Source organism: Psammomys obesus, unplaced genomic scaffold, assembly GCF_907164565.1.
Source record: "Psammomys obesus unplaced genomic scaffold, mPsaObe1.curated_primary_1811, whole genome shotgun sequence".
NCBI classification, from domain to species: domain Eukaryota; kingdom Metazoa; phylum Chordata; class Mammalia; order Rodentia; family Muridae; genus Psammomys; species Psammomys obesus.
Genome location: NW_026586173.1, coordinates 10,108,188 through 10,129,170, shown reverse-complemented (window position 1 = coordinate 10,129,170; position 20,983 = coordinate 10,108,188).

Below are 20,983 nucleotides of genomic sequence, written 5' to 3'. Positions count from 1 at the left end.
TCCTTCCTTCCTTCCTTCCTTCCTTCCTTCCTTCCTTCCTTCCTTCCATCTGGAAAACTTGTGGTCATATCACACTAAATACAATGTATCTAGTTTGCCTGGGGCCTTTCTAGGTACACTGTTGGCTGGAGTGTGCCTTAGGTGGATCTCCCTTTCCTCCACAGCCAGGCTCTAGTCTGTAATTGTGCATATTTTAGCTTCCTTGGGATTCTTGTTAATTTGAACACAGTAAGTGCTCATGGGTAGGAGCTTTAAGAATGAGTGCTGTATATATAACTAAGTATACATCACCTTTACCAGGATGGTGAGAGGAAACACGACAGAGTTGTTATTTCTTATCTACATCCCCTGTTGTGAGTTTCAGAGTGACTGAAATTTGAACTTGAAATTAAATCTCCAGTCTCTGCTTTATCTCAAAAGTTCAGCCTGATTGTGAAAGAAAGCTTATACCCTGTGGGTGATCTGATCTCACTGAGGCCTTTGGATGTGGGGAAGAGATATAGTATCTTGCTGTACTCGGCAGCTCAGGTTGGCCACCACAGTCCCACTGTACCTGCTTCCTACAATTGCCACTGAAATCACCCTACACCTTTATTATGGGTTTGGCATGTCCTCATCCCCAGAAGGCTGTGTGCCACCATGGTAAACTCACTGATTTCCCTAACCTTAGCACCATGCTGGGAACACAGATGGTCCACAAGAACAGGTGGACAGGTGGCAGGACCGCATTGTCCTTCAGTCCTGACCTTCCCTTTTGCCCCTGAGTAACTACTCATGGACTGCTCTGTCTGTCTTCCCATGCTCACCACATTTGTCCTGTTCACACTGGCATCCAGATCATGTTTCAGTTGTCCCCATTTCAGGGACTGGCGACCGGCCATGTGAGCCGGTCCTGGCAAACCTACCCTGCCTCCTTGATGCAGTAGGAAGGACAGAGAGACGGCCAGCACCATGCCTGTCCTGCTCACGCACCGTGTGTGTGTCTGCCAACAGTTCTGAAGGCCTTTTTGTCCTGCCGTGGTGTCAGAGCTGGACACACTTTGCATGGCAATGCCCAGCTTTCCTGGAAAGCCCTCTGTTTCCTCTCCAGCAGGCATTTCTTTGTCTTTTTGGTGCCAGCCTGGGTGAAAATGGGGCAGTCTACTGGCCTTGGGGGATCTTTCCCAAATCCAAACCAGAGTCAGCCACCTTTCCTCCATAACCTTTTTAAAGTAATATTTACTTTTAGAAGTAATTGTTCTTATACATTTCATGGTAGGGAACAAGAAAGCACAAGATGCAAAAGTAATTATTTCTCATCAGTGTCTTGCACTAGCATATTTGTTTCACTACTAGTATTTGTTTGGACCTGAGAGCTTTATGGATGATTTAGAGAAATTATCTTCAGGAGCATTGTACCACATTAAAGGTTTGAGGATGGGCTTTGTTTATATTAACCATGTAAACATTTTTGTAATAATTCCAGATTCACAAAAATGTACAAAGGTAGCATTGAGAAATTTTTTTTTTTTTTTTTTTAGTTTAACAATCTAACTTAATTTTTTTTTTTTTTTTTAGAATTTATTTACTTTATATCCCATTTGTAGCCCTTCCCTCCTCTCCTTCTGGTCCCACCCTCCCTCCCTGTTACTCCATTCCCCACACCTATTTATCAGAAAGGGGAAGCCCACCTCCCCTACAATCTGACCCCAGCCTATCAAGTCCCATTAGGCCTCTTGCTCTGTGGCCTGGCATTGCCCCATACTAGAAGAAGGTGATCAAAGAACAGACAACAGAGTCCATGTCAGAGACAGCCCTTGCTCCCCTTATTAGGGGATACACATGAACACTGAGCTGCCTATCTGCTACATTTGAGCAAGGGAGAGGGTGTCTAGGTCCTCTTCATGCATGGTTGCATGGAGAATTCTTATCCATGTGTCCAGAAACTTTCTGTAAGGATGGCATTTTTAGAAAACCAGGCCATAGTTGACAAGTTAAGAAATTGTCGTCGCTGCAAAACAGTGTACTGAACCCCAGATTTTATGTCCAGAACAACAGTTTATTGGTTAAGAGCACTGGCTGCTCTTCCAGAGGACTTGAGTTCCATTCCTCTAGCCCACATGGCGGCTGACAGTCTCACAATCATCTGTCACTCCAGCTTCAGGGGTTCAGAGCTTTCTTCTGGTGCTCTGTGGGCACCAGACATCATATGTAATGCATAGACACACAGGCAAAACACCCGTACACATAAAATAAAAATAAATCAAGCTTTTAAAAAACCTTCAGATAGAAAAAGGTTTACTATTTATCTATATGTCTTTATCTATATGTCTCTGTGTATAAGGATGGTATGTACACACCTGTGTGGGGGTACCAATGGGGCTAGGAGAGGGCATTAGATCCCCTGGAGCTGAGTTACAAGCAGACATGGAGCATCTTTTCAAGTTCTTATAGGGCCTTCTACATCAACGATGGAAGTAACCTGTCAGTTATGATTTTGCCTCACACCAGATAAGCACTCAAAAGCCAGCCTAGCAGCCCGCTGTGGAAGGCTGTGCATTAACACAACAGCCAGCTCTGCTGTACAGCTTCCTAGCTGGACAGCAGTTCATGTGATGAACGAGTCCTTTTGTGTTTTAGCAACTGCTTATTTGGGTGTTTGTTTCTTCCCCTTTTTGCTTTCTAAAAGGAAGAATACTCAAAACAATATCAGAATATAGTTACCCTAAAACTGCAAAACTATTGAAAGGAAAATTGTTGAAACATTTATCTGTTCTGATAGTTGGATTGATTATCATCTTTACTTATTTTTTTCATTAGTGTAAAGATTTACCTTCATTTTATATTTAATTTCTAAAGCCTTATTATTAATGTGTCCTTTGTCTGTTGGGAGATGTCGGTAGATTCCTCTTTGACTCATAAGAGCCTGTGACAAAGAAAATAGCCATATAGTATATTTGATAAAAAGTTTTCCCTCATCAGACATTTGTCCTTAATTTTTAAAAAAGTGCCTTTAAGCCAGTTGTGGTGGCAGACACTTTTAATCCCAGCAGTTGGGAAGCAGAGGCAGGTGGATCTCTGTGAGTTCGAGGCCAGCCTGTTCTACATAGTGAGTTCCAGGACAGCCAGGGCTACATAGTCAGACCCTGTCTTGAAAACAAAACAAAAAAACATCTCATTAGCATAGGGTGGGTGTTTCCAGAAATCCCCAGGTGCTTGCTGAATGGATTTCTTATCAGGAAAGGGTTGGGCTTGTAATCTCCCTAAGGGCTATGTGATGCACCTTAGGAGGTCTGGGTTTCCCCAGATCAGGCAAAGAGAGAACCCAGCTGAAAAAGGGAGTCTGTCACTGTGTACTGAGCTCAGAGGCTATGCCGAAATACCAGACTTTGACCTTAATGGCTGGGTCCCACAGGGAAGAAAGAAGGAAGGAAGAAAAGAAGGAAGGTGAGAGAGAGAGAGAGAGAGAGAGAGAGAGAGAGAGAGAAGATTTAAGCATAGAGATCAAATTTAACCCACGGGCACAAATGCCTACATATATCTAGGTCACAGTGGTTACAGTGTAATATTCATGACAGCCAAACATCGATTACCAATTGCACACCACATGACAAAGTCATGTATAGTGATTTCAATACTTAATGAAGTCCTGACACATTCTATAACATGGAGATACTTGGAAACACATTCAGGAAAAGAACTGTGGAGAGATGGCTCAGCTGTTAAGAGCACTGACTGCTCTTCCAGAGGACCAAGGTTCAGTTCCCAGAACCCACATGGCAGCTCACACCTGTTTGTAACTTCAAGATCTGACACCCTCACACAGACATACATGCAGACAAAACACCAATGCACATAAAAAAATTATTCTGAAAAAAAAAAAAAAAGAACTGTCATTTACATGATCCCATTTATCTACCTCTTATGATAGGGCTGTTTTGTTACATGTAAATCAAGTATCCCTAGCACCCCTAGCTCCAATGACTCAAACACATTCACCCTTAAAATGCCTCATAGTACCCAAGGGTTATAAGTCCCTGATTCACAAAAAAAATTCTCTCTCAGCTGAGAAATAAACCCTCTCTCCCTCCACTCCTCCACCTGACTGCCTGAAACTTGTCATTTATTCTGAGAAAGGAAGGGCTCCCTGAAGAATTGCGATTGAACACCCCGAACTTGGCTGCTAGTTAGGCAGCAGGAAGCCACACACTTCTGGACCACCCAGATATTGACTGCCGGTCAGTCAGCCATGTGCTGCTGGCTGCCTTGAGCTTCTGCAGTTCCCCGTCATGTGGTACTGCTTCAGGAGCCCTTGACCTGCATCTCGCTGGAACTGTTCTCACTGGACCTGCCTTTTGCTTGGTTTGGGTTTTCACCCGCTGTTAACACAGAGGCTTAACTGAAGGGCTGTAACACTGCGATATCATCACAGGCTTTTGGAAAGCTCGAATTTCAATCTCATTCTAAAAGGGCGAACTGTGGCACCCAGTGGAAAACTCATTTTCACCTCCCCTGGTGAGACCAGGATCCCTGCCCAGCTCACAGGCCTTGCCCTGAGTTCTGGAGACATTCCTGAGAGAAACAACTTTGATTTTGGGGGTTCCTCTGTACTGGTCTAGAAGCAAACAGCACCTGACTGTCCCACCAGAGAAATGTACTTTGAGCGTGGTGCTCTGCCTGGCAGCAGTGGCAGGGGATGCGGAACGACACCTCCTTCCCTTCCTACCTCCCCTCTTGTTTTTTCTAGACAGGGTTTTCTGGGTGTCCTGGAACTGACTCTGTAGACCAGGCTGGCTTCATACTCAGAGATCCATCTGCTTCTGCCTCCCAAATGCTGGGATTAAAGTTGTGCACCATCACTGTCTGGTATCTCCTCTCTCTCTCTCTCTCTCTCTCTCTCTCTCTCCCTTTCCTCCTCCCCTACTGTGTACTGCATGCTGTCCTGAGACTTGTTTATGTACACACACATATGTATATATAAATATAACCTGCTGAGTCCACTGAGTGTTACACATATATATTTATTATGTATTAGGGATGATCACTTTGGATTGTAAAACCACTGAGGGCTCATCCCTGGAGAAGACTCATTCTTTTTCTCTTATCAGCCATGAATTGGGAACTTTAGGTATTTCCTTATAGGGATTAGATGTCAACTGGTGTTGTCATAGTACAGGTCTTGTTTAGATGACCACATTTTAATTACATATTAAAACTCCATGGCACAACACCCTTTCATATATAGAACAAACTACCTCATAGCAGATGTTCTGGTTCTTTCGCTCTCCCAATCCTTTCACTTTCTCTTCCACAGTGTTCTCTGAGCCTTGTATGTAGGAGTTGTATTAGGATGTATCAGTTAGTGATAGGGGGTCCCCTGGATCCCACAGTTGGTTGTATTTTGCATTCTGATTAGGATTTTTGTGGTCTTCAGCTGCTGCTACAAAAAAAGATTCTTTGTGAGGAGAACTACACTTATCTGCAGATCTAAGAACAGGTATTTATTTTATTTTATTTTATTTTATTTAAATTTTAATTTAGTTCTAATATTAGTTACAGTTTATTAACTTTGTATCCCATCTGTATCCCGCTCCCTCATTCCCTCCCAATGCCACCCTCCCTCCTTCATCTCCTCCCTGCGCCCCTTTCCAAGTCCACTGAGAGGGGAGGACCTCCTCCCCTTTCATCTGACCCTGGTTTGTCAGGTATCTTCAGGACTGGCTACAAAGTCCTCCTCTGTGGCCTAGCAGGACTGCTCCTCCCTCGGCGGGGGGTGGGGGATGGAGGGGGAGTCAAAGAGCTCACCATTGAGCTTATGTCAGAAATAGTCCCTGTTTCCCTTACTAGGATACCCTCTTGGATACTGAGCTACCAAGGGCTACGTCTGAGCAGAGGTTATAGGTTATGTAGATGCATGGTCCTTGGTTGGAGAAACAGTCTCATAGAGGACCCCTGGGCCCTGATATATTTGGTAACTGCAGTACTAGGATTTATAACTGGTTAGGACTTTTAATTGCCTTTTCCTTTGGCAGCTTGCATGGGACCTTTAGATAGTCCTCATGCAGGAGGCTTCCAGGTCAATTCCAGTTTTTTCCCCCTACTACTGTGTACGAATTGTGTGGTGTTTTCAGTAATAAGGTCTTCAAGTTTTGGGAAACAAAGGCAATAGCTTATGTTATTATGGGAGGCTCTTGGATTTCTCTGACCAATGACTAAAAAGGAGGTTTCCCATGCATGGAACTGGAGATTTTGCTATATGGTATATATACTCTTTGTTGTTGTTGTTTTGTTTTATTTTTGGTGTTTGTTTGTTTTAAAGACAGAATTTCTCTGTTGTCCTGGAAATCTCTTTGTAAACCGGGCTGGCCTCCAACTCACAGAGATCTGCTTGCCTCTGCCTGCCAAGTACTGGGATTAAAGTCATGTGCTACTATGCCAGGCTCATTATATCTACTCTTTTTTTTTCTTTTTTTTTTAATTTTATTTTTTTCTTATCAGTTACATTTTATTAACTCTGTATCCCAGCCGTGTTCCGCTCCCTCATTCCCTCCCAATCCCACCCTCCCTCCCTCATCTCCACCGTGCCCCTTTCTAAGTCCACTGATGGGGGGGACCTCCTCCCCATTCACCCGATCCTGTTTTATCAGGTATCTTCAGGACTGGCTGCGAAGCCCTCCTCTGTGGCCTAACAGGACTGCTCCTCCCTTGGGGGGTGGGGAGGCCAAAGAGCCAGTCATTGAGTTCCTGTTAGAAATAGTCCTTGTTCCCCTCACTATGGGAAACCAATTGGTTACTGAGCTACCACAGGCTACATCTGAGCAGAGGTTCTAGGTTATATCCATACATGGTCCTTGGTTGAATGTCAGTCTCAGAAAAGACCCTGTGCCCAGATATATTTGGTCCTCGTGGAGCTCCTATCCTTTCCCCATCATACTAACTCCCCTTCTTTCATATGATTCCCTGTACTCTGCCGAAGGTTTGGTCATGAGTCTTTGTATTTGCTTTGACATTATATCTACTCTTAAGGGAAATATTATTACCCTGACTGGTATAACTTTATTTACATCACACACACACAATTTTAAGTAGACATAGAACAATATGATTCTCCATGGCTTTTTCATTCATCCTTTGTGTTCTTTATATCACCTTCCTTCTCTGCCAAATTTGCCCTTGTTTTGCCCTCATTTTATCCTTCTATAAAATCACTCCTGGTTTTTCTCCATTTCTTTTTTCATATGTCTTACTATTCTTATTTTACTTGATCATAACAGTACCTTTCACATTCCTGTTTTTTTGAGGTTACACCAGATTACATATTCACATCTAAAGAGCTAAGAACCACCAGATGAGAGAAAAACATGCAACTTTTGTCTTTCTAGGTCTGGATTACCTCACCCAGCATATGTTCTAAAAATTTCATTATTTTATTTTCTTCACAGATGCATAGAATATGTAGTATGTCTAGTTTTACATAAACATAAATTAATAGGATTCCTTGAAGTGTACCAGTCTTGGTGTTTGCCACTCATTCCTCTTTTCCCTTTTGTATAGATAGCCTTTCTCCTGCTTTTCTCCTACCTAGTTGGAGCCTCCTCCTCATTGTTCTGTTTCCCACCTTGTATCACCTATATCCTGCCATCCCCTTCCCCCGATTCTTTCACTATGGTCCCTTCATTCTTTCCTGGTTTCTATGGTTACTCCATGCTATATATTCACATCTAAAGATTTGGAGCTAGGAACTCCAGATGAAAAAGAACACGTGGTATTTGATTTTTCTAGGCCTGGGTCACCTCACTCAATATAATCTTTTCTAGTTCCCACCATTTAACTGCAAGTTTAGTGATTTCATTTTTTCTTTACAGTTGAATAATATTTGAGTGTATGTGTGTATTACATTTTTGTTGTCCATTCATCTGTTGAAGGATATTTAGTTTGTTTCTATTTTCTTGTTATTGTGAGCGGGGCAGCTATAGAGTAAGAAGTTAAGTCCTTTGTGCGTATGTGAAGGAGTGGTCATTACTTTCATTTATTTTTGAGCAGTCTCTTTACTGATTTCCAGAACAGATGTAATAATTTTCATTCCTACCAACAGTAAAGAAGAGTTCCTTTTCCTTCACAGTCTTACCAACATTTGTTATAAGTTGTTTTGTTTACTTTAGCCATTTGAGACCTCATAAAACTGAAAAGCTTTTGTACAGCAAAGTAAACAATCAATTAAATGAAGAAGAAATCCTTGAAATAGGAAAAAATCTTTGCCAGATATATACCTGACAGGGGATTAATATCCAGATTATACAAAGAATTCAAGAAACAGTCAAGAATAAAATGACCCAATTATAAATTGGCCTAGGAATCTATATAGAGATTTCTTGATGATAAACAAACAAACAAACAAATAAATGAATATGGCCAAGAAATACCTCAAAAAGTGTTTGTCATCTTCAGCAATTAGGGAAATGCAATTTAAATGCAAATTAAAACAAGGCAGCTTTCTAACTGAGCTTAAGGCCCGGTCTACAAAAGAAAAATCATAGCCAACTACCTTCTCTCATAAAGTGATGAATCTTGGAAGAGAACCTACAATTACCACTTACTAAATCAGCATAGTTCCTAGATACCTACATTTGTGAACAACTGACCTTGTGGTGCCCATCCTTAATGGATACATTTACAACACAATTCCTGCACCTAAAGCTAAGGGATCATTTAGAAGATGAAGCAGAAAGACTGTAAGAGCCAGAGAATCAAGAACTCTGTTGTGAGATTATATCTTCTTCATTTAAAAAAATTATTTATTACAATTTATTCACTTTGTATCGCAGCTATACCCCCTCCCATTCCTGCCCTTTCTCCCTCTTCTCCTCCAATGCACCTCTCCAAATCCACCTATAGGGGAGGTTCTCCTCCCCTTCCCTCTGACCCTGGCCTATCAGGTCTCATCAGGACTGGCTGCATTGTCTTCCTTTATGGCCTGGTAAGACTGCACTCCTACTCAGGGGGAGGTGATCAAAGAGCCAGCCACTAAATTCATGTCAGAGACAGTCCCCCCTCCCCTTACTAGGGAACACACTGGGACACTGAGCTGCTATGGGCTATATCTGTGCAGGGGTTCTAGGTCATCTCCATTAATGGTCCTTGGTTGGAGTATCAGTATCCAAGACCCCTGTGTGCAGATTTTTTGATTCTGTTGTTCTCCTTTTGGAGCTCCTGTTCCCTCCAAGTCTTTCTATCTCCTCTTTCTTTCATAAGATTCCCTGTACTCTGCCCAAAGTTTAGTTATAAAGTCTCAGCATCTGCTTTAATACCCTGCTAGGTAGAGTCTTTCAGAGGCCCTCTGTGGTAGGCTCCTGTCCTGTTCCCTGTTTTCTCCCTCTTCTGATGTCTATCCCATTTGTCTTTCTGAATAAGGATTGATTATCTTATCCAGGGTCCTCCTTCTTATTTAGCTTCTTTAGGTGTACAGATTTTAGTAAGATTATCCGATATTATATGTTTAAAATCCACTTATAATTGAGTGTATACCATGTGTGTCTTTCTGCTTCTGGGATACCTCATTCAGGTCTCATCAGGACTGTCTTTCATAATCTTCCTCTGTGGCCTGGTAAGGCTGCCAACTCTTCAGGGGGAGGTGATCAAAGAACCAGCCACTGAGTTAATGTCAGAGATAGCCCCTGTTTCCCTAACTAGGGAGCCCATTTGGAGACTAAGCTGCCATGGGCTACATCTGTGCAGGGGTTCTAGGTTTTCCCTATGCATGGTCCTTGGTTGGAGTATCAGTCTCAGAAAAGACTCCTGTGCCCAGATTTTTTGGTTCTGTTGTTCTGGCTGTTCTCTCTAGGATGAGTGTTGGGTTTTATTAAATGCTTTTTCAGCATCTAAAGAGATTATCATATGTTTTTTTTTTTCCTTTTAGTTTGTTTACATGGTGGATTACATTGATGGTTTTCCGTGTACTGAGCCATCCCTGCATACTTGGGATGAAGACTATTTGGTCATAGTGGAAGATATGTTTGATGTGTTTTTGGATTCGGTTTGCGAGTATTTTGTTTAGTATTTTTGCATCAATCTTCATAAGGGATATTGGCCTGAAATTCTCTTTCTTTGTTGTGTCTTTGTAACATTTAGGTATAAAGGTGATCGTGGCTTCATAGAATGAATTTGGTAGCATTCCTTCTGTTTCTATTTCATGGAATAGTTTGAGGAGTATTGGTGTTAACTTTTTTTTTTTTTTTTTTTTTTTGAAGGTCTGGTAGAATTCTGTGCTGAAATCATTTGGCTCTGGGCCTTTTCTTTTTGAGGGGGAGATTTTGATGACAGCTTCTATTTCCTTAGGGGATATAGGACTATTTACTTTATTTATCTGGTCTTGATTCAGCTTTGGTAAGTGGAATCAATCAAGAAAATTGTCCATTTCATTTAGATTTTCAAATTTTGTGGATTTGGGCTTTTGAAGTAAGACCTAATGATTGTTTGGATCTCCTCAGTGTGTGTTGTTATGTCTCCCTTTTCATTTTGATTTTGCTGATTTAGATAGTGTCTCTGCCTTTTAGTTAGTTTGGCTAAGAGTTTGTTGATCTTGTTGATTTTTTTCAAGGAATCAGATCTTGGTTTCATTAATTCTTTAAATTGTTCTCTTTGTTTCTAATTTATTCGTTTCAGCCCTGAGCTTGATTATTTCCAGCCATCTACTCCTCTTGGACATGTCTGCTTCTTTTTTCCTAGGGCTTTTAGGTGAGCCGTTATGTTGCTTGAATGAGATGTTTCGAATTTCTTTTTGAAGGCACTCAGTGCTATGAACTCTTAGCACCGCTTTTGTTGTGTCCCATAAGTTTGGATATGTTGTGCTTTCATTTTCATTGAATTCTAGGAAGTCTTTCTTTCTTTATTTCTACCCGGATCCAGCTGTCATTGAGTGGTGAGTTGTTCAGTTTCCAGGTGTGTGTAGGCTTTTTGCTATTTCTGTTGTTGTTGCAGTCCAGCTTTAGTTCATGGTGGTCAGATAGGATAAAAGGGATTATTTCAATCTTCATGTTTCTGTTGAGGCTTTCTTTTTCCCTGATTCATATGGTCTGTTTTGGAGAAGGTTCCTTGAGGTGCTGAGAAGAAGGTAAATTCTTTTGTTTGGGTGGAAGGTTCTGTAGATGTCTGTTAGAACAATTTGATTCATGACATCTGTTAGAGTCATTGTTTCTTCGTTTAATTTCTGTTTTGTGACCTATCTTTTGTTGAGAGTGGGGTGTTCAAGTCTCCCACTATTCTTTTTATTATTATTATTATTACTTACACTTTATTCATTTTGTATCCCCCCATAAGCTCCTCCCTCCTCCCCTCCCGATCCCACCCTACCTTCCTTTTATTCATGCATGCTCCTCCCCACGTCCACTAATAGGGGAGGTCCTCCTCTCCTTCCTTCTGATCTTAGTCTATCAGATCACATCAGGAATGGCTGCATTGTCTTCTTCTGTGGCCTGGTAAGGCTGCTTCCCTCTCAGGGGGAGGTGATCAAAGAGCAGGCCAATCAGTTTATGTCAGAGGCAGTCCCTCTTCCCATTACTATGTAACCCACCTGTACACTAAATTGCCCTGGGCTACATCTGTGCAGGGGTTCTAGGTTATCTCCATGAATAGTCCTTGGTTGGAGTATGAGTCTTTGGGAAGTTCCCTGTGTTCAAATTTTCTTGTTCTGTTGCTCTCCTTGTGGAGTTCCTGTCCTCTCCAGCTCTTGCTATTTCCCACTTCTTACATAAAATTCCTTTCACTCTGCCCGACAGTTGGCCATCAGGCTCAGCATCTGTTTTGATAGTCTGCAGGGCAGAGGCTTTCAGATGCCCTATGTGGCAGGTTCCTAGGTTGTTTCCTGTTTTCTTCTTCTTCTGATGTCCATCCTCTTTGCCTTTCAGGATAGGGATTGAGTGTTTTCGTTAGGGTCCTCTCTTTTGCTTAGTTTGTTTAGATGTAATGATTTTAGTGGGTTTATCCTATGTTGTAAGTTTATATGAGTGAGTATATACTGTGTGTGTCTTTTTGCTTCTGGGACACCTCACTCAGGATGATCCTTTCCAGGTCCCACCATTTACCTGCAAATTTCATGATTTCCTTATTTTTCATTGCTGAGTAATACTCCATTGTATAGATGAACCACAATTTCTGTATCCATTCTTCAGTTGAGGGGCATCTGGGCTGTTTCCAGCTTCTGGCTATTACAAATAAAGCAGCTACAAACATAGTTGGGCAAATGTCCTTTTTGTGTACTTGAGCCTCTTTTGGATATATGCCTAGGAGTGGTATGGCTGGATCTTGAGGAAGCGCTATTCCTAGTTGTCTGAGAAAGCGCCAGATTGCTTTCCAGAGTGGTTGTACAAGTTTACATTCCCACCAGCAGTGGAGGAGGGTTCCCCTTTCTCCACAACCTCTCCAGCATGTGTTGTCCCTTGAATTTTTCATCTTGGCCATTCTGATGGGTGTAAGATGAAATCTCAGGGTTGTTTTGATTTGCATTTCCCTAATGGCTAATGAGGTTGAGCATTTCTTTAAGTGCTTCTCTGCCATTCGATATTCCTCTACAGAGAATTCTCTCTTTAGCTCTGTTCCCCATTTTTTAAGTGGATTACTTGCTTTGCTGCTTTTCAGCTTCTTTAATTTTTTATATATACTGGATATGATAAAGGGTTGGTGAAGATTCTTTCCCAATCTGTAGACAGTCGCTTTGTTTTAATGACAGTATCCTTTGCTTTACAGAAGCTTTTCAGTTTCAGGAGGTCCCATTTATTGATTGTTGCTCTCAGAGCCTGTGCTGTTGGTGTTCTGTTCAGGAAGTTCTCTCCTGTACCAATGAGTTCTAGGGTATTCCTCACTTTTTTTTTCTAGCCGATTTAATGTGTCTGGTTTTATGTTGAGGTCTTTGATCCACTTGGACTTCAGTTTTGTGCAGGGTGATAAGTATGGATCTATTTGCATTTTTCTACATGTAGACATCCAGTTAGACCAGCACCATTTGTTAAAGATGCTATCTTTTTTCCATTGTATTGTTTTGGCACCTTTGTCAAAAATCAGGTGTCCATAAGTGTGTGGGTTTATTTCTGGGTCTTCTGTTCGATTCCATTGATCCACCATTCTGTTTCTATGCCAGTACCATGCAGTTTTTATAACTGTTGCTCTATAGTACAGCTTGAGATCAGGGATGGAGATACCTCCAGAAGATCTTTTATTGTAGAGGATTGTTTTAGCAATTCTGGGTTTCTTGTTATTCCATACGAAGTTAAGAATTTTTCTTTCCAGGTCTGTAAAGAATTGTGTTGGCAATTTGATTGGAATTGCATTAAATCTGTAGATTACTTTTGGTAAGATGGCCATTTTTACTATGTTAATCCTGCCAAGCCATGAGCATGGGAAATCTTTCGAAACTTCTCATATCTTCTTCTAATTCTTTCTTCAGAGACTTGAAATTTTTTTCATACAAGTCTTTGACTTGCTTGCTTAGGGTTACACCAAGGTACTTTATGTCATTTGTGGCTATTGTGAAGGGTGTTGTTTTTCTAATTTCTTTCTCAGCCCTTTTGTCTTTTGTATACAGGAGTGCTACTGATTTTTTTTTGAGTTAATTTTGTATCTGGCCACTTTGCTGAAGGTGTTTATCAGCTGTAGGAGTTCCCTGGTAGAGTTTTTGGGGTCACTCATGTATACTATCATATCATCTGCAAATAGTGATAATTTGACTTCTTCTTTTCAAATCTGTATCCCCTTGATCTCCTTCAACTGTCTTATTGCTCTAGCAAGGACTTCCAGCACTATGTTGAAGAGATATGGAGAGAGTGGGCAGCCTTGTCTTGTCCCTGATTTTAGTGGGATTACTTTAAGTTTCTCTCCGTTCAGTTTGATGTTGGCTATAGGCTTGCTGTATATCGCCTTTACTATGTTTAGATATGTGCCTTGTATCCCTGATCTCTCCAATACTTTAAACATGAATGGATGTTGGATTTTGTCAAATGCTTTTTCAGCATCTAGGGAGATTATCATGTGGTTTTTTTCTTTCAGTTTGTTAATATGGTGGATCACATTGATGGATTTCCATACATTGAACCACCCCTGCATACCTAGGATGAAGTCTACTTGGTCATAGTGGATAATATCTTTGATGTGTTCTTGGATTCGGTTTGCAAGTATTTTGTTGAGTATTTTTGCATCAATGTTCATAAGGGAGATTGGCCTGAAATTTTCTTTCTTTGTTGGGTCTTTGTAAGGTTTAGGTACCAAGGTGACTGTGGCTTCATAGATTGAGTTTGGTAGTGTTCCTTCTGTTTCTATTTTGTGGAATAGTTTGAAAAGACCTGGAGTTAGCTCTTCTTTGAAGCCCTGGTAGAATTCTGCACTGAAACCATCTGGTTTTGGGCTTTTTTTTGGATGGGAGACTTTCAATGACTGCTTCTATTTCCTCAGGGAAAGAAGCTAATTTTTTGGGGTTGTATTTTCCCTTCCAGTGTCTTCTGTAATGCTGGATTTGTTTGTAGGTATTGTTGAAATTTGTTTTTGTCATTGAATATCTTGTTTTCTCTGTCTATGAGGACTGAGAGTTTTGCGGGGTATAGTAGCCTGAGCTGACATCTGTGTTTTCTTAGGGTCTGCATGATATCCGTCCAGGCCCTTCTTGTTTTCATAGTCTCTGTTGAAAAGTCAGGTGTGATTCTAATGGGTTTGCCATTATATGTTACTTGGCCTTTTTCCCTTGCAGCTTTTAGTATTTTTTTTTTTTTTTTTTGTTCTGTATACTTACTGTTTTGATTATTATGTGGCAGGAGGATTTTCTTTTCTGGTCAAATTTGTTGGGTGTTCTGTAGGCCTCATGTATTCTTATTGGCCTCTCCTTTAACTTGGGGAAATTTTCTTCAATGATTTTGTTGAAAATATTTTCTGGGCCTTGGAGAAGGGAGTCTTCTTTTTCCTCTATACCTATTATTCTTAGGTTTTGTCTTTTCATATTGTCTTGGATTTCTTGGACGGTCTGTGTCAGGAATTTTTTGGATTTAACATTTTCTTTGACAGATACATCGATTTCTTCCATTGTATCTTCCACACCTGAGATTCTTTCTTCCATCTCTTGTAGTCTGTTGGTTATTCTTACCTCTGTAGTTCCTGTTTTCTTCCCTAGATTCTTCCTCTCCATTATTTCCTCCATTTGTGTTTTCTTTAATTTTTCCAATTCTATCTTCAGGTCTTGAGTTGTTTTGTTTACTTCCTTCACCTGTCTGATTGTACTTTCCTGTTTTTCTTTTAGTTCCTTCAACTCTGTTTCTTTTATTTCATTCAGTGCTTTAAGCATTTCCTTTTAAAGGCCATAAACTGTTTGCCTGCAGCTTCCTCTATTTCTTGACGGATGGTAATATTCTGTTTGAGTTTATCTTCCTCTATGTCTTTACGTATCTTATTTGTTTCCTCTGTTATCATCTTCATGAGCATAGTTGTTAGGTCATCTTCTTGGATTTCAGTTATGCTGGGGTGTCCAGGGCTACTTGCCCCTGGGTAACTGGGTTCTGGAGATGCCATATTGCTCTGTCTTCTGTTGCTTGAGCTTTTACGCTGGCCTCTACCCATTGTGCTATCTTAGGTGTTTGGGGTTATTTTCTGGTGGTTCCTGGGGATCTTGTGGTGGAGAGAATCCCCTTGGCAGAAAGCTGGTTTTTCCTGAAGGAAGGTCTTCTCAGCTTTTTGGGTATAGTCCCTGGATGGCTGGCGTTTTTTCAGGAGTTGCTGCTGCTCACCTCTGGGATAGAGACCTGAGTGGTAACTGTGGTCTTTGTTAATTGAGAGGGTTCTCCTCTCACCCAGGGAAGTCCTGAGGACAGCTGCTCTGTTTCTGGGTTTCTTGCTGTAAATTTAATGATCAGCTGCTGTGACCCAGTTGGACATCTGGTGCGCAGCAACTGTTTGTGCCTGTGTTTGTGCACAGCTGAGTGATGGCGGCTCGGCCCCGCCGGTCTGCGAGACTTTTTCCAGGGAAGGACTGGGTGATTTAAGTCAGTACAGTTTCCTTCCTTCACTGTGGATTCTCTAGAGACTGGGACTCCCAGTCTCTTTTTTTGTGCTGGTGCGCACTGCTCAGTCTCCGCCAGCTGGCTGGCCGCAGAAACTGCCTGTGTCTGGAGCACAGCTGAGTGATGGTGGCTCAGTCTCTGCCAGCTGTCTGGCGCGCAGAAACTGCCTGTGTCTGCCTTTCCAGCCTTTGGGAGCCTGGGTGTCTGCCTAAACTGGGTAATTTTCCTGAGACCTTTTCGGGGTGGGGGTGTCGGCTGAGTGCTCTGAGATCAGACCAGCCATTTCCCTCCTTGTGTGTTTACACCAGACAGTGAAACTCATTCGCTGGTGCCCTGGTGCCCACAGTTCTATCTCAGGCGGCAAACAGGCGCGCAGGCAGGCAGGGCTCTGTGCTGGAGCCTGGGTCCCCGGCTCTGGCTCCAGGCTGGCTCCTGGGGTGCCCGTGGAACCTGAGTCTTTTCCAGGGGATGTCTGAGTGACCTAAGGTCAGTCCCAATCGTTTCCTGTATTGTGGGGTTATTTCTCGACTGAAAATTCCAGTCTCTGATAGTGTGGTGCACACGGTTCAGTCTGGGACCATGACCAGAGACACTGGCTTGTGGCTCTGGGCTGGGGGGGGACTGGCGACCGGCAGCCAAGCGTCTGGTGGAACCGGGATCTCTTCCGCGGTTTAGCCGGGTGAGTTAAAGCTGATTGAATCCCCCACCGTGGGGTATCCTCTCACCTGGGAAACAGAATGACTGTGTTTTATGGCCACGAGTTCTGATTGCTGGTCACTGTGCTGATCCTGCTGCTGCTGCTCAGAATGAGAGTCCTCCCGGCGCCGCCATCTTGCCCTGCCTTCTCTCCCACTATTCTTATGTGGGAATCTATGTGTGGTTTAAGTTTTATTAATGTTTCTTTTACAAAAGTGTGTGCCCTGGTATTTGGGACATAGATGTTCAGAACTGTGATGTCTTCTTGGTGGAATTTTCCTTTGATGAGTATGAAGTGACCTTCCTCATCTTCTTTAATTAATTTTGGTTGAAAGTCTATTTTATTATATATTAGAATGACTACTCCTGCTTGCTTCTTGGGTCCATTTTCTTAGAAAACCATCTTCCAGCCCTTTACTCTCAGGTAATGTCTTTTTTTGTGACTTAGGCATGTTTCTTGTATGCAACAGATTTTTGGGTCTTGTTTACACATCCATTCTGTTAGTCTGTGTCTTTTTATTGGAAGTTGAATCCATTGATGTTGAGGGAGACTAATGACCAGTGGCTGTTAGATCCTTTGATTTTGATGTTGGTTGTTGTAGTGTGTTTGTGTGCTTGGCTACTTTTAGTTTTGCTGTAGTGAGGTTATTTATTTCCTGTGTTTTCCTGAATGTAGTTAGCTTTCTTGAGTTGAATTTTTCCTTCTAGTATCTTCTCTAAAGCTGGATTTGTGGGTAGGTATTGTTTAAATTTGTTTTTGTTGTTGAATATCTTGTTTTCTCCAACTATGATGATTGAGAGTTTTGCTGGGTATAGTAGCCTGGGCTGATAGCTGTGTTTCCTTAGGGTCTGCATGATATCTGTCAAGGCCCTTCTGGCTTTCATAGTCTCTGTTGAAAAGTCAGGTGTGATTCTGATGGATTTGCCACTATATGTTACTTGGCCTTTTTCCCTTGCAACTTTTAGTATTTTTTCTTTGTTCTGTATACTTACTGTCTTGATTATTGTGTGGCTGGAGGATTTTCTTTTCTGGTCTAATTTATTAGGTGTTCTGTAGGCCTCATGTATTCTTATAGGCCTCTCCTTTAAGTTGAGAAAATTTTCTTCTATGATTTTGTTGAAAATATTTTCTGGGCTGTGGAGGAGGGAATCTTCTTTTTCCTCTTCCTACTATTCTTAGGTTTTGTCTTTTCATGTTGCCTTTGATCTCTTGGATGGTTTATGTCAGGAATTTTTTAGATTTATTATTTTCTTTGATGGACACATTGATTTCTTCCATTGTATCTTCCACACCTGAGATTCTTTCTTCTAACTCTTGTAGTCTATTGGTTATCCTTACCTCTGTATTTCCTGTTTTCTTCCCTAAGTTCTTCCTCTCCATGATTTCCTCCATTTGTTTTTTCTTTAATTTCTCTAATTTTATCTTCAGATCTTGAACCATTTTGTTGATTTCCTTCACCTGTCTTGTTTAAACACTACTTTGTTTCTTTTAGTGATTTAATTATTTCCTCCCTGAAGGCCACAAACTGTTTGGCTGTATCTTCCTGTATTTCTTTACAGATGGCCATAATCTGTTTGACTTTTTCTTCCTCTAGTTCTTTACGCATTTTATTTGTTTCCTCTATTATCCTCTTCATAAGCATAGATATAAGGGCATCTTCTAGAATTTCACCTGTGATAGGGTGTCCAGGGCTACTTGCCCCTGGATAATTGTGTTCTTGAGATGCCATAATGGCTTTGGCTTTTGTTGGTTGTGCTTTTATGCTGGCCTCTACCCATCTGGCTCTCTCAGGCATTAGCTGTTAATTTCTGGTGCCTGCTGGAATCCTGGAGTGGGGAGAATCTGTTTGGCAGAAAGATAGTTGTTCCTGAAGGAGGCCTCCCCAGCTTTTTGGGTATGGTCAGTGCTTCTCAGGAATTTCTACAGTTCACCTCAGGTGTATGGACCTGAGTGGTAACGGTGGTCGTTGGTAGTTAGGGGGGCTCTCCTCTCACCAGGAGAAGTCCTGGAGACAGCTGCCCTTCTGCTGGGTTTCTTACTCTGAATTTAATGAGCTGCTACTGCTGCTCTTACACTGTCTTTGCTGGGTACATCCTTCTTGAAGAACCAGAGAACCCCACAGTTTGGTCAGTTTAGCTAGGGATATAGGCTGTGCCTTGGAGCAGTATCTGAGGGCTGATCCTGTAGATCCCAGGTTTATGTAGGTCTGAGGTTGGAGCGCTGCGCCCCAGTCAGTACCCAAGCTGTAATCAGTGGCAGGTGAGCACAGCACTTATGCTTTTGGCAGGAGGCTAGAGCCTGGAGCCTGCGGGAACCCAGGGACTTTTCTCGGGATTAGCTGGGTGTCCTGAGGTTGGACCTGATGTTTCCCCCACCATGGGGTTTCTTCCCAACAGAGAGAACCAGTCTGTGGTGTTTGGGGGTCCACAGTTCAGTCTGGGATGGTGAGCAGAGCACTCAGGTGCAGGCGAGTGGCTCAGCACCACCGACCAGGTGCCTACAGAAACCAGAAAACTCTTCCCAGGAACTTTTCGGGTGTGTGTGTGGGATTCGGCTGAGTGCCTTGAGGTTGGACCTGATCTTTCTTTCATCATGGGGATTCTTCCCAACAGTCTCTGGTATTTGGTGCCCACAGTTCTGTCAGATGGTGAGTCAGGCATGCAGGCAGGTCTCTGGGCTGGGGGTTGAGCACCTGCTGGAGCCTGGACCTTTTCCAGGGATTGTCTATGTGACCTGAGGTTAGTCAGTCCCGATTGTTTTCTTCACTGTGGGGTTTTCTCTCGAATGGAAAACCAAGTCTCTGGTGCTGTGGAGATCCACAGTTCAGTCTGGGATGGTGATCAGAACATGCAGGCATGTGGCTCTGGGCTGGTGCCTGCTGGGACCGGGAACTCTTCAGGGGTTTAGCTGGGTGATGTGAAAATGAACCTGATTGCTTCCCACACTGCGGGGTTTCCTCTCATCTGGGAAACACAATTGCTGGTGTTTTAGGGCCCAAAGTTTGATTTTCTGGTCACTGAGAAGTCACTGCTGTCCTGCTCATCTGACACAGTGTCCTCTCAGTGCTACCATCTTGTATCCCCCCCCCCAGATTATATCTTCTAGCTATGACAGAAAAACTATACCCATAAAATCTCACTGAGGAGGACACCAATAGGCATACTAACTTGGAAGGGAAAAATACCATGTGGCCTCAACCCTACATAAAAAATTACAAGTGACTAATGCACACTGAGAATAAGAGAAAGTATTCTCTATGAAAGAGCACATCTATTGGTTATCTACTACCAAATGGACAGCCCTGAAATCATACATACAAAAAACATTATACAAACTGAGAAGGTTGTATTTATATATTTAGGAATATGTGACTTAAGTGTGTAAGTGTGTGTGTGTGTGTGTGTGTGTGTGTGTAAAACAATTAAAGAAATAGAGGTCATGAATATGAGAGATAACTATGGTGCATGCGAAAGGTTGGGGACAGGAAAAGGTAGGAGGAAAATGATGTAATTATATTTTAATTTCAAAATTTTAAAACACATTATAAAGAGTTTAAAAACATCTTCTTCCTCCCTAGTTTCCTGGGGCATTTGTAAAGTTACTTTTGGCAGTGATACTTTTTTGACAACAAAAAAGTCTTAAACAGGCATCATTATTCAGTAAAAAAACAAAACAAAACACACCCACAAATTTAAAAAAACTAATGCTTAGTAGAGAGAGCAAGGAGTGTGATGTCATTTTTCAAAGCCCAGAGTGAAAACATGAGACAAAGTCACAGGGTCTGAGGACTATGGGGTGTCAGGTGGAGTCTGCAGGGAACCTTGGGTCACTTGGGATTCTGAATCCTTTCTGTTTATGGTCATCCTACACTACACAAAGAACACAAATAATTAAGCAGATCTTATGTTTTTTCAGTATTTATAGAAAATTATTTTTAGAATAATAATTTTTAAATGTCATGTATTATGAGTTTTAAAATCTGAGAATGTTGCATTCTGTCACATTAAGTTTTCACAAATCGTGGTTCCCTATGATTCTGTTGGTCAAGGTTCCTTCTGAGTTTTTGGGCACAGGACAAAACCACATCCACACACAAACCCATGCCCACGGGCTATTTGTTCTACTTTAAGTCTTCCAAGATACGGGCCAAAGACCAACATTAGAACAGGTTTTTCAAGCCTACCTAAGTCATAGTTAAAGACTCTTCTATTTTTGAGTCTTGCCACACATATAAGTTTACAAAACCCCTTTCCCAAACAAATAACAAATACACAAA